General features: G+C 39.0%; 2 protein-coding genes across 2 annotated transcripts in view; one reads left to right on the top strand and one right to left on the bottom strand.

Moving 5' to 3' along the window:
* Positions 1 to 21,276, top strand: part of CMSS1 (cms1 ribosomal small subunit homolog) — a 245,818-nt gene that overhangs the window by 121,368 nt on the left and 103,174 nt on the right. The window lies entirely within an intron of this gene.
* FILIP1L (filamin A interacting protein 1 like) overlaps positions 1 to 21,276 on the bottom strand; it is a 149,570-nt gene that overhangs the window by 120,874 nt on the left and 7,420 nt on the right. Inside the window, exon 2 of the mRNA XM_082496615.1 lies at positions 7,569 to 7,661. The gene's annotated coding sequence lies outside the window, so the exon portion shown is untranslated. The remainder of the gene's footprint in view (positions 1 to 7,568; positions 7,662 to 21,276) is intronic.

The raw sequence follows: 21,276 nt of genomic DNA, 5'->3' as shown, positions 1-21,276 counted from the left end.
TCCACGACTCTCCCCTCATCCAGCCAACCAGTTATAACATCATAGAAAGCTATCAATCAGATTGGTCAAGCATGATTTACCCTTGGTAAATCCATGTTGACCACTTCCAATAACTTCCTGTTCCTCAACGTGTTTGGAGATGACATCCAGAATGAGTCGCTCCATTACCTTCCCAGGGACAGAGGTGAGCCTAACCGGTCTGTAGTTCCCTGGGTCCTCCTTCTTGCCTTTTTTGAAGATCGGAGTGATGTCAGCCTTCCTCCAGTCCTCAGGCACCTCTCCTGTTCTCCATGACCGTTCAAAGACTATGGAGAGTGGTCTAGCAATAACATCCGCCAGCTCTCTCAGCACTCACGGATGCATGCCATCAGGGCCCAAGTCACTCATAGAAGACCCACATGAAGACAATGTAGAATTCGCAAGAAACGCTGGTTATGTTTTCAAGATTCCTGTTTTCTGTGTAAGACCATCACAAAGTCTTTGGCATCCTTCAGGACTTCAGCTTTCCTCAACTAAAACTGTATTCTTTTCTCTGTGTATGCTGCTCAATCTGGATTATCTTGTGCAAGAAGTGCTTAATGTTTAACAGTAGAAGGCTATGCTGAAAACAAGCTATCATTTTCCAGCCAGCTCATATCTCACAACCTGCCAAAGCCTATATCAGGAACACAATGTGTGGGAAAAAGTTCTAAAATGATAGACAGAAAAATGTCTTGTGGGAAACCTAAATGCCATGAGACTCATTCTGTTAATAAAGAATGTTTTTACAAGTGCAGCATCATCCCTTTACTTTTTGACAGTTTCAAAAATGAAAGCTTGAGAGCGTAACATTTGTGTAGAATGTAAACAACCTTGATACTTGGATAAGTGACATTTCTTGGAAATAACATTCCCTTACGAGAAAAAAATGGTCAAAGTCAATAATTAGCCAGATAAAAAACCCAACTTATTTCTGTAGGGCATACCTCTGAACTACTTCTAATAAAGGCCACAGTAATGCCTGAGATAAAATTTTTATATGCATTTTCTGATTACAATTTGCAAACATATCTTGAAGGAAAATAAATCCATCCTATGATCTGCTAGTCTTAAAAGATGCACCAGATGAGTAAATTCTTAATGTAAACATATCATTAAAAAACTTAAAAAAAAAAAAAAAAAAAGCTCTCTAATGCAACATGCAGCACATTTTGTATACACTGCAGTATATGCTAATAGAGTTAATGATTGTAATTACAAAGATGCCTGAATGGGGATGGCAAAAGTTCATGTCCAGCTTAATGTTGCTTGTATTTAATTTTGCTGCTTTTAAAGGAACTGTTTACATAAAAGAGTAACATAGATTTTATTCAGTGAGTCAGTGTTTAAGAAAAACTCAAGCATATTGTTTGACACGTGCCTTTATGTAAGCTGTGTATCTAGAATCTGTCTTTCAGCTTGAGCAGTGAAATGGTATTTCTGGCTTTTGTTTTCTTCTGGCTAAATAGCCAGTGTCTTGGCTGTAGAACTGCTTTTTTGCTTTTCGTCTAAACCCTACTTCTTTTGCATTTTCAACTAGAAAATGAATCAAACAAAGCTTAAAAGTTTATTTTTTCAACATTGAAAGGCACTGAATGACGTAGAAGTGGAAAAAGAAACTGTCTTTAAACAACTTCGGTAAAACCTTTACCTTCCCTTCTCCTGCAGGTTTATCAGGCAGGACATTGCCTGCCTTCCAGTTCATGTCAAGTTGAAGTTGCCTCTTGCGGCTCAGAGCAGCAAATGGTCTGCCGAGAGAGAGCGAGCTCCGTCCAGCTCCTTGGCTCGGTCAGACTCCCGAGTCCAATGGAAGCTCTGATTGAGGAGGGGCCCAAGAGGCAGGAAACAGATGTTAACAGCAGTGTCCTGGCTCAGGTGGCCTGATAACAAGAGTACCAAGCCAAAATAACTAAGTGGGTTCGATGGCCAGAACTATAGTTCATAGTCTTTTTTATTGGAGTACTTAAATCTAGAGTTACCTGAGGATTTATGTGACCTTTACACATGCTTTTCTTTGGTTGGCATTTGTGGTGTGTTGTCAAGCTTCAGACAGCTTGTCTAGTAACACTGCAGGTCACCGTTTGTTTCTATGTGCAGCTAGGTAGCTTTCTCCAAATGCTTTGTATGGTCTTTTTGGTGTTTTGGTAGTTTTATCCTATATTTGACCAAAGATCAGCATGAATAGGGGGATGCAAAAGGCCAACATTAGGGTCCTGCGTATTCAGAAGCAGCCCTGTGAAGTCTCTAAAACAGTGAAGATTTAGTTATTTGTTTGGGTTTTTTTTTCGTTTATGCCTTTCTTCCTGTAACTTTTTCTGGTGTAAAAGATACCTGGGTGTGTTAGTCATACCAGGACTACAGGAAGCCTACAGCAAACTCTTTAAATTGGGTGTTGATGCCTTATCTTCCAGGGGGAGTACACAGAAATGCTTCTTCAAATCTACTTTCAGCTTTTGAATGTTCTTGGTATCCATTCGTCAGTTGAGCAATCTCTCATTACAAGATACCAGAAAGATATGGGGAATCTCGAGGTGGGGGGGGGTGGGGACAGGAATAGAACAAGAGGAATTGAAGACAATTGTGATCTTGGGAGTAGGCATGATGGTCAAAGGTTGTGCCATGAAGGCATCACCTGTCAAAGAGAGATGGTTCGTGCTTGCGATGCAGTGGAACGGCAGTTCGGAGGTCTGTGCTGGGAGCCTTTCTTTTGGCTCCCTCTGGCTTTTGAGAAGGGCCCAGACACCATCTCTGCCTTGGGATTTCTTTCAATTCTTTTGAGACTCTACCTCTGTCTTGTCCTTCACAGAGGCAAAGCCTTTGTTCCTGGTTGGTTGGTGGTCTGCCTGTATCTTAAAACAGCCCCTTGCAGGGTTGTCACTGTCAACGCTGAGCTTTCTGGCTTGCTGCTTAGCTACCTGGGAGCCCTTGGTGAGCTCAAGTGGGTAGATAGCTACAAGGTAATGCAGAGGATTTCTGAATGTACTGTTGGCTCTTTGGTTTAACAGCATGAGAAAAGTGCCTAATTTACCCATCAGCAGTCTTCCTTCATTCTTGCTCTAAGTTTCCTCCTGGGAACTGGGGGGTTTGTCTCATTTTCAGAGGCCTGACTTTCCCTCGTTTCCCATGACAGCTGCTGCCACCATTTTTCCATTTGAGAAGGTGTTTCCAGAGATAATCTCTCAAGCTTCCTGAGTATAACTCTGTGACATTCTTAATTTGTACATGTTATTTTCTGCCATTTGCCTAGCTTTGGAAATTTCCATTTCCCAGATCCCTTTAGGAGAGAGAGGAAAAAACTCACTTTGTGAGGGTGATGAGGCACAGGTGGTGTATTTGTCTTTCAGATCTCCATAACAAGTATTTTCCATTTCTGACTTTACTAAAATCTCCTTTTAGTTGGAATTTGCTGACCATGGATCTGTTTTAGCATCGTAGAAAGGTTTTTCTCTTGTAGTGATTCTCCTAAATGTGTGTAAAAGATAACAAGAAGTCACAAAACTTAACACTGCTATAGTATTAAGAAGCTGGTTCTCAGACAGCAGGAAAGTTCTTTTTCGTAGTTAAATGCCACTTTGTAAAAATGGAAAGAACCTATGTTAAAGTACTGGAACTGGTACTTCTCTCATTGGCTTCTCTTCTAGGCAAGAAGGACTTTTACCTGTCTGTCTGACAGTCATTCCAAGTGATGGGAGTGGATCAGTTGAGAAAAAGGTTTTGATGATAATAGGTTTCAATAAATTACATGAGAATGGCTTCCCAGGTAGAAGAGAGAAATCTTAACGTGAGCTTGTGGACCTACTGAAGGTTTTTCAAATCCCCATAGGACACATTCATAGGAAGGCAAACCACATTGGTTCCACTGTTAGTAGAGCTGCTTGCTCTATCCTGTGTTGGGTTTTTAAATCAAATTATGGTTGCCTTTGCTAAACTTTTGTTGTGTTGCTAGCTTTACTCTGTATGTTCCAGTTGCCAAAATACTAGAAACCACAAAGGGCACCAGTGTAATAAACAAGAACAAATAAGGACAGTCTGAAATGCTGTTACTTGCAGATAGTTGATTTAACATCTGAAATAAAAATTGTTTCTGTTTTTAGTATTTATTTTAGTTACAGCTTTCTTACACCCCTATGAACTTCTTTTATCCTACTGGGATATCAGTAAATACAAGAGGACTAATGCTCACTTGCAACTATTTAAGCATTGCAAGCAATAAAAGGAAGCAAAAATTAATACTTCATATTTGAGAATGAGTTTTATGTAAAAAGTAATGCTTTTAAATTCTGAAAATTAGACTTGTTTTCAATTCTGTATGCATGTTTCTCATGAAAAATCCTGAAATTGTCATCTTCTGTTGAAAAAAGTTCAAGTTTCTCATTTTTCCTCTTTTCCCATTTCTGATTCCTATTTAAGATAATGAAATAGTCACCAAGATGCTTACTATAACTGTAGTTATTTATAAATTACAAGGATTGGGCATTGAAAGCTATGATTATAAAATCAATATAGCCTGCTAGATGTCCTTCAAACTCCTCCTGATTATGTGTTAACTGCCAGCAGTATGATATTACATTCAGTTTAAATTCGAGTCCTCTATTTAAAAGTTACTGGATTTCTGTGGTCCAGCCTTTTCTTTGAAACCCTGAAGATGACCTATTTGAAATCTGTGTGTGCATGAATCCTTATTACAGATTTGCTCCAATTTTTTGTAGAGACTCGTCACTTCTGTCAAACTCTTTATGTTCCCTTGTTCCGCTGCTTTAAGACAGGTTTCCCTGTGGTAAAATGGTTTCCTTTATTACTTGTTTGTTTGTATTAGTAGTGGTTTCCTTCTTAAGGTTAATTATTGTTTCAAAGAAATTGCAATTTCCTGTTCTGGTGTAGCTTGTTTTCTTTAGATTTGTTCCACACTGTCATAATGTCTGTAAAATACTGTTTGGGAATTCTTTGTGTTTTGACAATGCAATTCTCCAAGGGATGATTCTTAATCTTATTTACTTTAGTCTCTCTCTTTTCTTTGAATTTTAGGTAAGAATGACTTTCGCAGTGATTTTCTTTGTTTTGCTTTTGAAGAATTTCTCCTTTGGTAAAGTATTGATTTCTTTTTCTATCTTCCTTAAAAAAAAAAATGTGGTATTTTTCTCTGTATGTAAGGGAGGAGGGGGAATTCTTGGCCAAGACTAGTGCTGTGCCCTTTTAAATACTCCGATATGATTGCTGGAATAGAATTTGAAATTTTCAAGTAGATGTTTGGGTTTTTTCTTAATAAATTTCTATATGCAAGGTAATAGTACAAATGCACAAACAAGTTATTAACTGTCACCTGCAGTAGTCTGAAGAAGTTTGAAATAGGTTTTCCTTTAATGAAGCGGAGTGCACTACTTCAGATTTCCTGTGGAATATCTGCATGCTCAAAGGCCCGGCCAAGCATATATCAAAGCTTATGTAGTAGTAAGTTCTTTATTTATCTATACCCAAGAAGAATTTAAAGCTTGATAGCAAAAAGTAGATAAATTAAACACACATTGTAAATTAAATGATTCAACAGCATATTTAAAGCAATTTGCAAGACCAAGATTCCAGAGTTGTTTGGGTTTTTTTAGAAAACCAAGGTCTGATATGTCTTTACTGCCTAATAATGATGTGGGAGCTCTACTGTACTGTATTTTCCCCTCCACAGCCATTACTAACTGTAGATTTGGAAGCTTCCTGTTAAAAGGCTGCAATCCCAAGGAAAAAGATCTTTCATTTAGCGAGGCTAGAGACAACTTCTGATTATAAGAGAATTGGTATATTGTGGAGAGTAATGCAACTATAAATATGACTTCCTGTGCATTAGACATGTTTGCCAGTTGCTAGAAGCTTGAAAAAGGAGATCTTGTCTGGTTACAATTCACAATCAACCTATGGAAAGGAGTTGAGAACAGCAGTCCGTTTCTTTTATCAGGGACACTCTTGGTTCCTAGTATTGCAGTTCTGCTTTTTTGTTCTTTTTCCTCTATGTATACAGTTTTAATTAACCAGTGAGAGGCCCGGGTATGAGGTAATGCTGGAAATCAACAGTTAGAATCCTGTGATTCTTAACAGAGAATTAATGGAAACAGAGGTATTGCTATCTCCTTGGTTGAAGTAGTGTGTCATTTGGACAGTATCTAAAGGCAGGCTCTGGGCTGCTGTGTGCATAATATTCCTTTGGGTTTTGTCTGGTTTTAGAAGACCAAAACTAAAACAAAAAATAGTGTAATTCATGCTGGGAAATAATCCTGATCTTTGAAATTGTCTGGCATCTGTATTGTCACAACTTAGTCAGAAGGACCTTTGTCAGACCTCTGTAGCCATCCAGTCTGATCCTTTGCGTAATGTAAGGCAAAAATCTCTTGCTTAATATTCAAACAGATTTTACGTGGGTTTCAGCTTCTAATAAAGTCAATGCAAGTTGTGTGAATTTTAGTTTTCTCCAGGCTTAAAAATGCTTCTTCCTTGCCATTCCATCTGAAAGGCAATTAGGGATGTTCTCAAATGAACTCTGGAGTTCAAGATGCTTTATTCCATGAGACAAAGCTTGTAATTGCTCAGAAGTGGGTGCATGGTGTTAATCCTCATCTTGACCGCTCCTCACACAACTGGTTCCTGGGTGGCAATGAGGAAGAGGTGGGAGGCAGCATGACAAGGAGAGGAGGGTAGAGAGACAGTGACACTGGTGGCATAAGGAGTAAGGGAAAGGTACGAAAAGGCTGGCATCAGTGAGTCCCTGCTTCAGAGGGGTAAGAAAACACTGAGCTAGGATTTAAAGGGTAGGATTCCTCCAGTTGTTTTCTACATATTGGCCTTTACCATGTTCTTATTTTTAGGGTAACCGAACTTTGCAGAGACTCAAGCTCTTAGGTCGTGGTTCTCAGTTGATGGGAGAAACCTGAGAGGAGGAAAGTAGGGAAGCACACGTGTTCCATCTTCTGCACACATTCTCACTCTTGCTCTTGCACTCTCTCTCACTCGCTGTTGTCCCTTCCTGACAATCTCATTTGTTGGTTAAAGACTTATCCCATTTGGGAGTTCGAAGCTGAGCAAAGCTTTAGTTGCCAGTCAAAAGTATTGCATTAGTTTCCCTCTGTCAGTTCCCCTCCTCCATAGGCCCTTCCTGCTTCTGTCCAAACTGCCATGTGGTGTTATGTACTCCACAAAAGACCAGAAACCACGGACATTGTGGTACTTGCTCTGGGCCGCAGCAGGAGAAGAGAGGGAATGTTGCATCAGCGTGCAGTGCATGTACATGTACTGCACACGCAGCACAAGCCTGGGCCATATGAATAACCTTGCTACAGTGCAATTTTCTTTTTTCTTCTTTTTTTTTTTTTTTTTTTTTCCGCCCTTCCTCCCTGAATAGACAGTACCTTGGGGGCAGGCAGGAAAGAAGAATCCACTGTGCAAAAAATGTAGATTTCGCTTACCTGAGATCAGTTTTTGCCTTGGTTTTATAAAGTCACTTTATGTCATTCAGTTAAGAAAGTAATTCATAGTCTTGCATCTTAACTACAGGTAGAAACACTACTTACTTTCATCTGAATTCTGTCCTGTGATTTAAAAGGGCCACGTTCCTACAAACAATTTATCTCTTCTGAAGGTTTTCATTTTCACCATTTTATAATCTGGGAAAAAAAAAATTGAAGTATGGAGTCCAGATTATTTATTTTGAAGTATAAATTTAGCTACAAATATTCTAGGTTGGGGTTTTTTGTTTCATCTGTCTTTGAGTTTCATATCCTTTCCTGAGCTTTCTTCTATAATTTAAAAAAAAAAAAAAAGAAAATGTAAAAGAGTTAAATATAGATGTAGATTACATCACTTGGTCTGTAGTACTTATGTTTTCTACAAGGATATTTTCTACAAGGATATAGATGTAGATTACATCACTTGGTCTGTAGTACTTATACTTTCTACGAGGATACCAGTTTACTGCCAAAATATGACTCAAAAGATCAATAGCAAACAATCTGTACAAGTTTACACAAGAGAACTGAAGTATTTCATTCCATAAGCATTGTGTTTTAAAAGCACACATTGCAAAAATAGATACTTCTTTGGGAAAGCTGCTTTCTTAATTTTCACTGTTGCTTTCAGAAGTATGTCCAAATAGTTACAGGGTTTTTTCGTCCTGAGAAATTTGTTGCTGCACACTGAGAATGTAAGGGAATCAGAATGGCTATGGCTCCAAATGCTTGCACTTAACAAAGGACCGTCATAATATTTCTGTCCACAAAGACGGTCTTAAATAACAAAATTTAAAAATTCTTAATTTGCAAGTTTGATGTATTTTTATTGTAACAAAGAATTCAAATGGGGGTCTGAAAAATGCATTCCTGTTTAAGGATATGCTGATTATGGTGGCTGTGGTTGAGGGAGGTGCATTTGCCATGTCTTTATAAACATTGTTATGCAGCGCATATAATATTTAATGCGGTTTGATTCCTTTAAAACCCTCTGGATTATTTTATCTAAAATTTGTGTATTAAGAAGTGAATGATACTTTCTCCTTGTCTGTGCTTTGTTATCATTTTATAGAAGAAAATTATTTTGGCAACATAACACTGCACTAATAGACATAGCTCTCTTTTGTGTAGTCCTGTTCTGTTGACAGTGTCAAACATTTTGCTCCTCAGTCGTTGCCTTCACAGTTATTGTAATCCTCTGTATGTTGCTGCATTTGGCAAGTCAAGTGTCAGAAGGGAAAAGGAAGGCGAACTGCCCACTATCCCCTTTGTTTTAATCTGAGATTAAAAAATTACATACAAATATCTCAAGCTCTAGGAGGAAAAATGTGCAGTTTAGGAATTAATCCTGCCCCTTTTGTTCAGCTCATGCTTTTTATTAAGGTCTTTGGCTCTTGATTTGACATTATCTACCCAGTAACTGATAGTCAAAGTCTCCACAGCGTTTCCAACAATCCAGAGGCGTCCTGACCATCTACGGATGGTAATGTCTGATAGCACTGGGGGTTTTTAGGCTGTAAGTGTTTAAGCATGTCATAGCTTTTAGGTTTGAGAAAAAGCACACATTTTAGAAAAACAACTGAGAAGATAAAAGTGGAAGTTGGAAAATTAAAAATTGGGATAGGTAGGAAAGAAGGTCAACTCAGGTACTCAGGGCTTTCAGCTCCGGGTTTATTGCTGAGCGTTCCTTAACTTTGGCACTCGTCTGTTGAGATTGTGAGAACAACCTTCGTTATTCGTAGCAGTTTACCCACCACAAAGTTTTGTTCTCCTTGTACAGAGGACTTGTCAAAATGCTATGACAACTAGGCTGGTTTTAGACAAACAGACCCTGGCTCTAAAAAGACAGTAAGTCTGCAAGTCAAACATGGAGGGCAGCCATTGGCACTGGCAGAAGTAAGAAACCACAGATTGTTTTCTCGTTGGATGAAGGGCTTAAAGCAACGTAAAGTTAATTGAAGAATTCCTTGAAAGTGAAGTCAGCCTAAAATAAAAGCTTAGGGGTCTATAATTTACTAAATGTGAAAGCTTTGTAAGCAGCAGTGAACATAAAAGTTTAAAAAGAACATATTTTGGTAAACAGATCTGGCTTGTGTTACGGACTGTCCTGTTTTAATTATTTGTCCAAATAATGTAGATTTGCAGTAGGATCTCTAATTAGGCACGGTTTGATTTATTGAGCTGGCCCCATATAAACCATGATGTCATGCTGTACTGCTCAAAATTACAGCTCTGCTCTTGCAGTTTAAAGACGATTATTTTTAACTTCGGAATGTTTCAGTTTTGTGCATCTTGGCTTTTGGCTTTGTGAACTTAAGATGTTCTCTGCTCCCCTCCTCCTTCCTCCCCCAGATCAAAGCAATTTGTTGTAATGTAACAAGAACAAAAAACATTGAAATGGACTTCTGAACACCCTTGGCTTTAAATGTTGATGGTAAATAAGAAGAAAGGCAAGAATATTCATGCTTGCTGTCAGGGGGGTTGAGAAATAGGTACAGTAGGTATTGAACTATGTTTTGCCAGGTGTCCAGATGTTGATGCCATTCCAGAGCAGGAATGCTTCATTTATGTCTCTAAAAGGTCTTGGTTTTCTTTTGATGCTGTAATTGAAGACAAAGAAAAAAGGGGAAAAGAAAAGGGGGGGGAGGTGAGGGGGGAAGAGAGAGAGGCAGGATCTGCATTGCCTGTTACTGCAGGTAATATTTAGTAGGAGCAGGAACTCTCATGCACATGAGTTTTTACTCATGCGTGTGGCATTTTCTGCTCGTTTCCCATTTGAATAGGAAAATTTGCCTTTACTTAAACTCAGGTCTGTTCCAAATGCAAAGGAAAGGCTTTTCACAGGAGGGTTTCTGCATTTCTGTAGAGAGGAGTTCTCACTTCTGCAGAAGTGAGCAGCATCCCTTCCTGCCAGCATCCCTGATCTGGACTTGCGGGCAAAGGGACAATACACAGCAGGGTGGGGAGGAAGGGAGGACTCAAAGCTGGGTCAGAGTATAGTCTCTCTTGCCAGCCTCTTCTAGCATGTTAAGAAAAGACCAGGCATTTCAGGGCAGAGGGAGTCTTTCTGTGGAGGTGTCAAGACTCCTTTAGGCTGAGACAGAGCCTGAGAGCAAACTGGGAAGGGAACCAGAATAAAGGCTCGGAGGTCTTGCACTTGTACTGGAGATGCTTAATTACCAGTAGGTGGCAAAAGGTGGGAGTTGGGAGGCAGTAGCTGTGGCAGAGAAAAGCAAAACTTCATTTCTAATAGAGCAATATGGAAAATTTTCTGAGTGGGAGGGGAAGGTGAAAATGTCTTCCTGTGAATTTTAGAGGGAAGACAAGGTGAGCTGCCCTTGGTAATGACTGCAGTGTTTCAGACTCGTGTAGGTTGAGAACAATGCACATTGAGTCGTTGCAAAGCTATACTTCTTGATTACAGAGCAGCTGACTCAGTTTCTATGCTATAAATTGTGTATATAGACTAGATTACAGCTCAAAAGACTCATAAAAAGCCATGGGATTTCTTAGGGTTTTTTTGTAAGTGTATTCCCAAATGAGTATCACATTTTTAATATAATCAGTTGTTGACTAACATATTGGTTTTAGATGTGTAACTGCTTGTAGTCATCCTATAACTAGTTTCAGTTTAGCTAATGAAGGTTGGAGAGAATGCTGCTTGGGGGGGGAAGGGGAAAGGAGTTCATACGCTGTCTCTGCTTCAGTGCCAGTGAACATAAATGGATGGAAAGTATGTGTGAGTTTGCTAACAAATGGTATGTATAGTGGAAAGATTTGATGTCTGAGTTTAGTTTAAAAAAAATACATGTTAATTTGCTTGTTTTGACCTGGCAAAGTTGCCAACTGAAAACAAATTTAAAGATGAACGCCTTAGTCCTTTGAGTATCCAGGTCTCTTGTTTGCAGTCAGTAACAGGGGGCCTCTAATGTCTTGATTGTAACATGATATCAGTAGAAATTCAATAAAGTTTAACATTCAGTGAGTTTCAATCTCTTGTTGGTTGTAACCTTCTGAGAAGCTTTCACGGTGGCTGAAATCCCTGAGAACAGCCAGCTTTTGGTGATGAGCAGACCACCTGTCTTGTTCTGATTAAATTTAAGTGGCAGATTTCAGATAATTTGACGATGAGATGCTCATGTTTTGTCTTGCATTAACAGCAAATATGTGTCTCTTTTTTTTATATCAATCACAATATCTGAATATAATCTCTTTCCAGGATGGTAACTAGCAGATAGTTGAAATGGATCTTGCCATGAGATTTGAGTGACTGTCTTCCACTGCGTGTGTATCTGGGCACGTGCATCCACATACATTGGGTTTGTCCTCACTTTCTTTAATGGAGCTGGCAATATACTTCATACTTAAACAGAAACAGTCAGACCTTGAGGAAATTATGACTGACAGCAGTTTAATTCTTTTTGTGTAATAAATGACTGATGTAGGTTTAATTATTTATTTTTTTGGCAGATCTTTTCCTGACATTTACTTGCTGAAACTGGTCTTGGAACTTACAGGAACAGCTTGCCTCTGAGATGCATAACAGCTTCTCCATCACCATCTTGTCACTAATACTGGACATTCACCCACAAGCTGTCTCACAGCTCTGAAGTTATTGGTCTAAAATTACTCAGTGAGGCTCTTTAGCCTGCAGTGTAAGATGAGGTGATCCTAATGGGCAGACAAAATAAGATCATGATGATGATTGTAATGAGAAATTAAACAGGAGGTGGGACAGGAACGTGCCTGCTGTGATACCTCTAGAATTGCCAGGAGGTCACCAGATGGAAAATAATGGCACTTTCCAGTTACAGTACTTCCAGTAGCTTCCTTTTCCTTTTGCTCTACAATGTAAAGCTGTTTAGTGTCACATAAAAAAATAGTCTCTTCAGTAACACGTGCCTGACATTATTTCTTGATACTGGTGCCAAAAAACAACTGGGATCACAGTGTATAAAAGTATTTGAACAGAGGGATGGAGGTGAGCAAATCTGGTGCACAGGGAGTCAGTCTCATGAATGTGAAGTCATGTGAATTATGTGAAGGCACAAGAGGAACGCATCTGGCAGCCACATAATTTGAACAAGTCCCTTGGCATTGCTTAACGGTATGGTGGTCACATACGAGAACTTACCACACGTCTCTTGTGATATTCCTCTACCCTCTCATTCCCACTTTCTCAGCGGCAATTGTTCTCTGGCCTGCTTGGTTGAGCAGACTCAACTAAAAAAGCTGAAGGAGCTCATCTGTGCTAACCTGCCTTGGGTGGAAATGATTAGGGGGTGATCATGCAAGCAGCTCAGCTAGCCTGAGTGTTGACCTGCCTTGTGGCAGTGGGTGGGAAAGAGGAGACGTATCCTCTGAGGAGAGGTGACTCCTGCCAGTGGGTGCGTGCTCACAACCAGGGATAGTGTCTGCTCTGCATCTGCAGGTTGAGAAGGCAGGTACACATAGCTTATCATCTGACTGGCATCGTAGTTTGCTAACTTGAGCGTGGTTAGCAGAGAAGCCATGATGCTACAGGTCAGAGTGGAGGGTCTATGAAAGCTTAAAGCTTCACAGTGGCCTCACTCTTAGAGGCAGACTACTGCACTTGTTGGCAGAGATTAAAAATAGCACAGCTTTGGTTTTGATGTTTTGCAAGACGAATTCTGACTGGCATAGTGGAAGGTACGCTTTTCTTCAAATGCTGCTACGGTTTTGCCCGAGTAAAACTTAGGCTCATTGTTGGTTACATCTGGAATTCAGGAGGCAATGCTAAGATGATTCACATTCATTAATTAAACCTCTAGCACCATCCTGGGAGGCAAGTTTAGAGAGAAGGAAATGGAGATGAGTAGCCTAAAGGTGCAAAAGGAACCTGCTTCAGAGCTGAAATTAAACTTTGGCTCCAGGCATCATGCCTCTGGAAGTTCCTAAACTACTCAAGTTGCATGTCAACACTGTCCAATTACAGCACTGTAATTTACAGTAATTTATAAATCTGTATCTGTAGTGGATAAGATTTGCATAAACCACATCCATTAACAATAAAAGAGCTTCTATTAAATAATTAAGTAATAAAAAGATCACGCCATCAGTAACATGATTAAGCTGTCTAAGAAAGGCTATCACTTCTTTCTATCTGGCTTCTCCCGAGTACTGAGGAGTAGATGTATTGTGTCGGACCAGTGTCCATCTAGCTCTGTATCTCGTCTCCAGCTGTAGCAGTTAGCCACAGAAAGATTACAGGAACAAGGCAAGCGTACAGTTACGTACTTTCTTCTTTCGCCACATCGTGCTGTTTTCAGCAGTTCTACTCAAATTCTATTCTGAAATCTATTTTCAGCTTTGAATTTTGGAAATTATGCATCATTGTGGCAACATATCCATAGTAATCTGTCTTTTCTTGTGAACGGTATGACTAAGCACACCCAAGCCTCCCTCATACATGTTTTATAATCACCATCTGCTAGTTGTATGTTGTGTTATATACTTGAATTTGAGAAGTTTCTTTTACAGCAGGATAGGTTAATTCGCCCACTATAGCCTAGAAAACTCCAGAAATGTGGTGAGTCCCATTACTGTGTTTGTTCTTTTATCCATTTTATAGAAGAATTAGTGGTTATGGAAACTACCAAAAGACCCTTTCCTGTAGAGACCTGAAGGGAGATAAGGAAGGCCCTTATAAAATGTGGAAGAAGTCACTGTGCTTCATGTTTTCTTCTTCCCAGAGCTCTGTAGCTGCCTCCTTATCATGGGTAGGCCTACCATTTATGTTAGCGTCATGACACGCTTGCAGTGAATGGCTTTTGCATTAATCAGAGGCCATCTGATCTTAGTGATCTTTGAGAAAAGCCTTTTATGGTTTTGTTTGAAGTTCTTCTGTAAGCATTGTTCTTTAAGAACAACATAATAAAATGGCTTTATTAAAAATGGCAAAAGTGGGTAATTAATTGAAAAAATTATTTCTGTAAAATTCTAAAGGAAAATTTGGGATTCTTTAGAAGTTATACTTTATTACGCATGACTGCTTTTAAATGTTGATGGAACAAGGGAAATCAGAGAAACAAATTTTCCCTGGTTTTCATTGCAGGACACATGGGTCAAACACCCAGCATGTTGTTCTCGGAAGAAACAGTTTCATTTTTCCTAATGTGGACATGCAGTACTAAAGCTTGCTGTTTTATGACTGAGCGGTACGAAAATGCTGTTTATTGTCAGTCTTTTCACATCTGAATCATGTTATTTCATCCAGATTTTCTTTGAAACCACTGCCAGACGTGCAGTATGGATGAATGCTTGGAGAAACCAATGGGTATTAGGCACTCTGATGCTTTTAGTTGTTTAGACTATTCATGAATTTGACATGTGGAGGGAAAATGCTTATTTCCGTTCTCTGTCTATTTAGATTTACACATTGAATGAAGAGTATAAATGGTTGGGGTTGATTTTGTTGTTTTTTTGTTTGTTTTTTTTTTAAGAAAAAGATAATTATGGGAAATACAGTAGGCTTTTGCTTTGCTTATGCTACGCATTTGGAAACAATGTGTGTTGAGTTGGTTTCATGCAGTGCCTTTGTAATCAATGAGTGTATTTCTTCCTTTGTTTTGTGTGATTCTTTCACGCAGAGGCAGGTGAGGAGCATAAACAAGGATAATGAAATGTCTCTTCTCTTACACTTTCTAATCACATTTTCTCAGTTTTTATTGGCTTGTTTGCTTGGTTTAAAGCATGAGAATCAAATGGAGAAGTGACCCTGTAAAAATGTAAATAATCTCAGGGGGTTCCTTTAGTAGACACTCGCAAACCTGAGTACCTCTACTTTGTGTAGATGTTAAAGACAAAATTGTAACTTGTATCTTTGCCTCTTATTTCCTGCACAGTGAGTAATCACGTTGTATTTTTTTTTCCACCATATGCTTGTCTTAGCTAGTGTTGTTCGTAGCCATAATTAATTGCTGGCAGTAACGCTGGCCAGTGTATGCTTTAAAACAGGATTTGCTTTTATCAATAAATTGTCATACACTTACAGCTTGAGCCTCCATCTGTATTAAAGTTCTCATTGTTCCTACTGCTGCGTCTTTGCACTTGGAACCGATATGTTGCAGAAGAAGCTAATGCAAACTCTGCCTCAGCCTTCTCCATGGGGAGCAGTCATTTGGATGGAACATGCATTTTTCTAGGAAAGAGTGGCATTTGGTTTCTTTGCACTTTCATCCAAATTTTACCAGCCAGCCTGAGCAGGAGGAGAAAAAAAATATTTGCTGGGTTCCTTTCAGATGGTGAGACCCTCCCTTCCTGCAAATAAACACCAACATATCTTGATTTCTCATGTGCAAATCAAAGGCAAGGGCTTCTTATTCCATCTGTCAAATCAAGGGTTGTGTGTGCTTCGTTGCATCCTGGCCTGACACAGGTTGTTTTTTCCCTTCTGTGTCTCACCCTTTTATGAAAAGTGCTTCTTTTCCTTTCATCCCTTACTTTACAAAGGTGACTGAAGAAGGGCTTTGGTACCTGTAAGTTGGACTTTTAGCTATAGCAATTAAATCCAGTAGTAGATACTGTCTCTTTCCAAGAACCTCGTTGTGCCTGCAGTTTATCAAGTATTTCAACAGCTTTCATATAATCTTGTATGTATGAACTTCTGATTTATTTTTCTTATTTCTAGACCCAGTCTTTATCAAGTATAAGTAATGAAAAATCAAAGAGCTATACCTAAGAAACAGGAGTTTCAGTTCTGTTTGGAACATATGTGCCTAGTCACGATTGTAAAGATTCCTTTTTTTGTGTTGTTTTCTTTTTTTAAAAAACTCATGGCTAGAATATAGCATATGCTGTAATACTTTCCATTTGCAGAGCCCTCTGTTTGATGTTTGCAAGCTGTTCTGTAAACATTTTTTGGTCTGACAGTCATTTTTCAGAGTTTGGAGCCTTCTCCGTTTTTGGTGGGAATGTGGCTAAGTGATTTGCTCAGGGTCACCCAGTGTATCAGCTGGAGCATAGCGGTGACATGGATCTGTACATTTCTTGCTTTTTTGATGACTTGATTGTATTTTTCTCCGCATTATATAGAATAGTGTAGTGCAACATACCTAGAAAATAACTAGAAAAAATGGCTGGGCTGAAAGTAAAAAAGGCTGGAGAATAACTTGAGAGAGTTAGGAATAATTAATTATTACTTCCTTATGCATTTTACAAATAACAATCATTGAGAATAATAGATGAAGTGGACTACACAAAGAGTCTTACAAAGATACTTCCTTTGGGGCTTTTTTGGATCATACTCAGATACCATGTCTTGCTTATATGTAAACTACAGCTTAGGATAATTTCTAAAATTCCAGAATAGAAAACATTAGGATAAAAAGTTTTGATTTGTGTGGTCTTTTTTCCCCTCCCTCCCCCCCCTTCCTCCGCGATGGATACAAGTGCAACACTTTCACTGTTCCTAAGTGTAGTCAAATCCTGCCTACAAGAGTGGTGATAGGCAGAGAGGATTTTTGGTAGATGAACAACTGAAGATCATTTCAGTACTGAGTATAGGAGGAACGCCTTGCGAAGGATTTTAGTCTCCCTAAAAAAAAGGTGCATTTAATAATGATGGGTTTTCTTCTCTTTTGCCTCTTTAACTCTGGTAATTTATGTAGAACATTATTTCTGTTGCTCTTTCAGTCCTTATGTTTTTGAGAAATATCTTCACTTTCAAGAATGCTTTTGGATGGATGATTGTATTTCCTATATGTTAAATAACTTGAGAATTTCAGGTTATTCAATCATGTAATTACAGGTTTTTTCAAATTACTTTTTGTGGATAGTGTATCTCCTTAGAAAGGAGTTCTAGGATGTTGAGAATGTTTTACAAAGGTGGGTTAAATGAAACATTAGTTCAGAAGCAATGTCTCACATCAGAGGAAAGAACAGTTTTCAGACAGCAATTGTTAATAAATTTAGAGGGTTTTGTTTTGCTTTTTTTTTTTTTTAAACTATAGACATTTGAAGCTGATTTCGCAAAACAGTTAAAACTTGCATTTGGAATGTGCACGATGGGCGCGATTCATTGAGTAGTGAGCATCGACTGTCGCCTCTTGTTAATGCTCTGTGCAAGTTGAAAGCTGTTTACATTTGAGATTGAGATATAGTTTGACAACTCACCCCTTCCTTATTTACTTTTCCTTCTTGATACTACTCGTAGTATATTAGTAGAAACATGTTGTTCTTCCCTGTGTTGCCCCAACCCTTCTCCTTGTCAGTGTCAGGCCATCCTCTGGCTCACCTACTCTTCTCCTCTTCAGGCTGGATGGGCTGTGTGTTCCTCTTTTCTCCCAAGGCAAGAGGTATCCCTTCCTCTCCCGCCAGCCAATGAATGTCTATTGTTAGTGGTTTTGCAGAGGGAGGTTAATGAGGATGAAAATTAAGTCAACATAAATTTATTTTACAGGCAGTAGAGTGCTTTCTGATATGTTTCTGCTGTTGGTTTCTGATAGTTTCAGCTGTCATGTTTTCATGGATTGTTACCCAAGTTAAATCGGGTACATTTATACATAACATAATCATAGCACTGGGAAGAGGAATGCGTTTCTTTCTCTCCTCTACCCTGTGCCCAAACCCTTCTCATTTCCAGTGTCAGGAACCTCTGGCCCAGCTACTCTTCTCCTTCTCTACCTAACTACAGACCTCAGATATTTTAGTGATTGTGTTGATAGTTTCCCTAGACATGCAACATTATTTATGAGGTGGATGGAAGTATTTAAAATGTTGCCTCACACAATCAATTGAAAAATACTACTAGTGTGTGAAAATGAGGCTGTTCTGATATTTGCTGAATTTTCCCCTGATTGAGAGGAGACTGAGGAGAATATTTATTTCCTGTTTTGTTGGCATAACCTGTTACCGAGTTTAGCATGTTACATTTATTGAGCTTTTCAGCTTCTAATAAGAGATGTGGCACGTGACAGGCTTACAAACGATATATTAATGTTTCTCCCAGAAGTAATGTATGGATCCAGTTAATAACACTAGTATTTAGTGAGGACGAGAGCAGACATGCTAGTGGTTAGGGAAGCAGCTGAGGGTAACATCTAGGAACAGCTGGGGGAGGTTTCCCTAGCAGCTCAAATAACTACACAGATGCTAAATGTTTTTTCCCTATATTCTCCCCAACTTTGCTTATGTTGTTTGTATGTTTGTCACTAGAATGGACACCCCACTCGCCTAGTATATGACTTACATTTGAATCAATGAAACATTGCCTATGAAACTGAAGAGAATGATTTTGAGAATTTGGAAATGCTTTACCTAAAATTGCCTCAATCAGTGTAATAAGAAAGCTTTTGTCCACTCTCTCCTGTATCCACTAATGGTGCTATGTAAGGGAGTCTGTACTACCCTGTATTAAAATCCTCCGTATTTCACCCTAGGTCACAGGCATTATTTTACTAATCTAGATCCATCTCTGAGCCATTAATGTATATAGAAACAGTTTCAGCTTGGTTGTTACCTGTTCTCAGAGAGTTTGAGCTGTTTGGTTGTTTGTTTTTTTTTTTTATAGACCTTCTCTATATGGAAATTTGAAGGTTTTTTTGGTTGTTTTTTTTTTTTTTGTTGGCTTTTTTTTTAACAAAGGATGAGGTTTGCCAGCTGTTAGTTTGATTGCTGTGACTGGAAAGGTAAAAAACAAATTAAACTGTCTTCCTTCTCCTCCTCCCACGAGAATGCTTTTTTTGGGGGAACTCAACTTCATTAAAGTTATAACAAGAGCTGGGAATGTGATTACACATTGATATACATTGATTTATTTTTATTTTTTTTTTATCCCAGTAATATCACAAGTATTTTTGGAAGCCTTATCAGTCAGTCATCACACCTGTGCAAGTCACATTAACTCATTCCATCATAGCAACAGACTGAGGACAGACGTTCCTATGAGTTTCAGAGCAGCTGTAAGGATGTCTGGAGCGCCAGCAGCACAGTCACACGTCCCAGCCTATGTGGTCAAAGCTCCTTTACTGGTGGGTGCACAGTTTCCATTTGGAGTGCTGTGTTGATGGCTACTTTGACGGGGAAAAGCAGTTACTCTTTTCAAAGTTTCAAACTTGTTGCATTCTTCACAGTTTAAATTGGCCATTTAAGTTGGTCAGTGTCTAATGAAGCCTGTGAAGAGACTGGTGTGGACTGCCTTGTGGTTAGAGGAGCAGTGGAGCTCATTTCCAAATACACTCTCTCCTTTGGTTGGCCTGAATGAAAGCTGGTTGGTGGTGCAAGCTAAACATGGGTGGAACGGAGTAGGATGCCCTCTGGCATGACCGTGAAGAATTACCAGAGACCATAACGATGTTCTCATTTGAGAAATCCCCTGTAGAGTTTTTCCAAGAATGCATACTTTGAAGCTCATGTTGTCGTGTCCCTTGGCTATCCCACTTAACATTTGGAAGATAAGCATGAATGTCAATTCATTTTAAATAGGCCTAGCCTTGGTGAGTCATGAATGTGCCACTTCTTAGATTTAGCTTACCATGATGATTGTAATTGACTGATTGTAATTACTGGTTGGAGACTCCAGCAGGTGCTAGGAGCATCCGTCTTTTTCTGAGCGCTGCAGGGTTTTCCTGCCAGTTGAATGCAGACTGAGTGGATTGAGGAGTTTTTCTTCTATTAAGTGACATTTTAGATAAATCGCAGTAGTTCACAAATGTGTTCAATTTTGATTCTTGCTATAACGATCCATCTAATTTTTCTTGTGGGACTAACGCAGTGCAAAATTCCAAGCTCTTCATCATGTTTTGAACTTAGCATATCTGAGAAACTTGGGCTGCCATGTACTTTCCACATTGCCTCCAAATGCAGGAAGTATAGGGAGCTGAAAAATCCTTCATCATGCTAGTTACAATCTGAAAAGTTATGCTACCCTATGCAATAATTCTGCCTCATGGATGAATTATTTGGTGCTTTTGGTTTCTTTCTACTCTCTTCTGGTTTACATTTTTCTACTTTTTGTTTTCTGACTACTAATTGCAGTATATTTTCAAAAACGTGATATGGGGAATTGCTAATTAAAAGGAAAAAAATGAACTTTGATATATGCCAAGTTTCACTTGCCAGCATCTTTGGCCACATGGCCAATTTTGGGAGGGGAAAAAAGGAAGCAAACCCCTCCCCCCATGCAGTCTTAATGATGATAAATGAGTTGCTGTATTATTAGGAACATAACCTAATGGCCCTACAGCTAAATATTTACTTGAGAATTTATTTAGTACAGCTTTCTTTTTAAGCTATAGATTTCTTCATTGCATCCTTTATTCAACTGTTTGGTCTTCCTAAACTCACGATCAGGGTATCTCTGATGTTAAAGAAACCAGAGTGTGAGGTCAAAATTTCCATTACATAGCCAGAGAGGAATTTCAAGGAACAATGCCAAAATCACTTAAAAAAAATAAATTTACAGGAAAGATGACTCATCAATCAACAATTGCAGTTCTAGAAAACAGAATTAGTTGTATATGTTCTGGGTACAGAGACAAAATGCACCCGGCCTGACAGGCAGGGGTAAATCAGGGTGATTGCTTGCTTGTTTGTTTCCAGAGATTTTTACCTTGACCTCCGCTTCTTTTTTCACCCTAAAAGGAGGACCCTACGTAGCACACAGCTTCATGTTGCAGCAATCATTGCCTTGTCAGAGCTACAGCTATCTAGCAAAAACAAAAAAGATTTTCTGGCTTGTTGTGGCTTGCGCTAATTAGCCAAGCAACTGAAGGACAAGGGGAACAGTCTCTTCCTGTGCTTAACTTCTCTTGTA

Source organism: Vanellus vanellus, assembly GCF_965231255.1.
Source record: "Vanellus vanellus genome assembly, chromosome: 1".
NCBI classification, from domain to species: domain Eukaryota; kingdom Metazoa; phylum Chordata; class Aves; order Charadriiformes; family Charadriidae; genus Vanellus; species Vanellus vanellus.
Note: the sequence above shows the minus strand (reverse complement) of the source record. Positions and strands in the feature narration are given on the sequence as shown.